The sequence below is a fragment of the Silene latifolia genome, chromosome Y, assembly GCF_048544455.1.
Source record: "Silene latifolia isolate original U9 population chromosome Y, ASM4854445v1, whole genome shotgun sequence".
Taxonomy (NCBI): domain Eukaryota; kingdom Viridiplantae; phylum Streptophyta; class Magnoliopsida; order Caryophyllales; family Caryophyllaceae; genus Silene; species Silene latifolia.
Genome location: NC_133538.1, coordinates 223,651,153 through 223,654,305, shown reverse-complemented (window position 1 = coordinate 223,654,305; position 3,153 = coordinate 223,651,153). Strand labels below are relative to the sequence as shown.

The window sequence follows — 3,153 nt, the reverse complement described above, 5'->3', positions numbered from 1 at the left end:
TGATTTTATTGATTATTGGATTCCTCGGCTTCGTGTCTGAGAAGGTAATTGTTTGCAATTTCATATCTGATGTGACCATAATTAGAGCATATTTAGTCCCCGAATTAGCCTTGTTCCCATGCTTTTTAGTGCATATTTGGGTCATTTATTGTCTTTAGTCCTTTGTTTTGCATATTCTTTGAGGTTTTCTGTCCTTGGTAGGAAAGGATTGCAAACCTTGCATTTTCATGGCAAAATGAAGCTAAATTAATTGAATTCAAAGACCAAGCATCAAAGAGAAGACAAGATTAGAAGGCCTTTGTACATATTATAGTAGATGGGCAATGATGAGAAAAGATCCTTGCATCCCCGAGGAAATCCTCAAGGATTTTATGAAGAAAAAGGAAGAAAAGAAGAAAGAAAGAAGCTGTAAGACAATCCGAGCGGATTGTCCACAAGACGCCCGTCCAAGAGGGGCAATCCGAGCGTCTTCCCCCTGTGGACGCCTGTCCAAAACACCCCAAATCCGCCCGTCTTCCCCATCTGGACGCCCGTCCAGAATCACCAGAATCCGCCCGTCCCGTGCCCTGGACGCCCGGATTCTCTAACAGCCATTTCGTCTTCTACAAGCTTCAAGGAAGGATGCGCGTATTTTTCTAAGACCGGCGAAAAGGAGACCGGAGTCTCCCTAGAGACCGGCGATTCCTCAAGGACTTAATCGTCATTTAAGCCCTTAGTAAACCCTAATTTATGTAACTAATCCCCACTATAAATACCCGATTAGTCTAATTAGATTAGCATATTCTTCTTAGCAATCTCTAGTATAGTTAATATCAATCAAATCTCTCTTTAGTCTTGTAATCAACATTTAATCAAGTTTTAATACAAGCTTCATTTCCTTAATCTCTCTTTTGTTCATCCTTTGTTTTGGGTAATTGAAGATTATTTGGGTTATTATTGGGAGATTGACAACCTTCCAATCTATCATCAAGTACTTCTATTATTCTTTGCTTTATTATTGGAATCATTAGTAGGTATAATTCTCTTAATCCCTTTTTAATTATTGTTAATCACTTTCATTTATTCATCATGTTTTACTTTGTTGGTATGATTGACAACCTTGGTAGCATGTTCAACATGATAATGAGTGAGTAGTTTCCTTAGCTAGGGTTAATGGGTAATTAGGGGAAACCAACATGGGGGATGATTCATTCTTAATTTAATATGTTTTCATAGTTTATTTGCTTGCTTGTTGTAATCTCAACTTATGCACATGTTATGTTTGATGAAATGCAAGCCTATGAATCCTTGCATTTTTTTACCCATCACCTATCTTTTCAATGAGACTTGTAAGACATAAACCAACTCGAGTCTCATTAGACCATGCATATAGTTGAGTAGGGAAGATTAAGTCGACTTGTAGGTGTTGTACAATCTAATCGATTCGGCTCTGGGACCCAAACTTTCCTAGGATTGTAAGATATAAACCAACTCGATCCATCACAACAATAATTGCTTGCTTATAATTTGAGAATATGTTTATATGATCAATTCCCATGAATCCCCTATGACCCCATGACACCCTAGTACCTTTTATCAATTGTTTACATCCCTTTTAATTCATCTTGATTGTTTGCTTTCATTGCTATTTAGTTTAGTGATCTTCTACTTCAAACCCCAATTTGTGACACCCTTAGACACCACTAGTTGCAATAGAAAATCTCATCTCAATTCCCATCCCTTGGGATCCGACCTTTACTTGCCTCTTTACTAATTCTAGAGTTGTTTGTGAAGTTATAAATTGTGTTTTGGTCTAGGTGCTCCTAACGACAAGTACCGAAAACTAAATCTCCTCGAGAGTCCGACCAAAAATGGCGCCGTTGCCGGGGACGGTGTTAACTTGAATTAGATTTTATTATATTGTTATTAGTTGTGTCTTTCTTTGCCTTAAGGAAGTAAAACTCCTCAAGGTTTGTTCTAATTATTTTCGAGTTGTTTGATATTTTGCATGTCTAGAAGATCACAAGGTAACTTGTTACCCTTTGATCACGAAATTGAAAGGACTTTGACAACCAATAGAAGACTTGCTAGGAGAACTTTGTGAGGTATTGGTGAGATTGTAGATATTCAACCAAACACTATTGAGTTCATCAACCCTTTCGCAAGAGAAGGTGAGGAGAACCCAACACAAAATCAACCCACAATGCCTAAATTTTCATCACATTCCGTACCAACCAAGGAGAACCTACCCAATGGTACTCCCACACCACAACACTTAACCGGAAATTTCATTGCCAAATCCGCATTTATCCAATTAGTCGAAAGAAGCCAATATGGGGGGATGCCTAGTGAAGACCCTCACTCTCACATGGAGACTTTTTGTGACTATTGTGATGCGATATCTCAAACCTGTGTAACTCAAGACCAAATTCGATGGGTCTTATTTCCTTTTTCTCTAATTGGCACCGCGAAACAATGGTTGAAAGGCCTTGATAAGGCTACTCTCGGAATTGATTCTTTTAAGAAATTGGCTCTAGCTTTCTACAAAAAGTTCTATCCACCGGAAAAGACTAACATGCTAAGATCTCAAATTACAGGCTTTAAGCAAAGAGATGAAGAATCTTTGTATGAAGCTTAGGAGCGATTCAAGGGAATTTGTCGCTTATGTCCTCACCATGGACTTAGCGAGTGGTTCTTGGTACAACAATTTTGGAACGGTCTTTATGAAGACTCAAGAAACATTCTCAACATGGGATCAAATGTAATGTTCACCGAAGTTGACGGCAATCAAACTTGGAACAAAATTGAGGAGATGGCGGTCCATAATTCACAATATAGTAGACCTCGCAAGGCTACTAGAGGAAGAAAGCTTGAAGTGGACTCTATTACTCAATTGGGTGCTCAACTTAGTGCTCACATTGATACCATCAATTTAAAGTTCGAAAAAGCTATGGCTAGACTTGAAGAAGCCTCAAAATCACCAAAACATCATGTTAATGCCATGACGGCATCTTCATCAATCCCAAGTGGGATATGTGAGAATTGTAGAACTTTGGGACATGACCAAAGTGAATGTAGGGGAACAAATGAACAAGTGAATGCTTTTCAAGCATACAAGAGTGGTACCCCTTATTCCAACTATTACAATGAAAACACCAAATTCAACCCAAATCT

The 3,153-nt window shown here is 38.5% G+C and overlaps 1 non-coding gene across 1 annotated transcript; it reads right to left on the bottom strand.

Annotated features, from left to right (window-relative positions):
* Positions 1 to 2,554: 2,554 nt before the first annotated feature.
* LOC141634656 (small nucleolar RNA R71) lies at positions 2,555 to 2,661 on the bottom strand. The gene has a single exon (XR_012539382.1). It is a non-coding gene; the product is annotated as a small nucleolar RNA R71 (small nucleolar RNA).
* Positions 2,662 to 3,153: the final 492 nt, after the last annotated feature.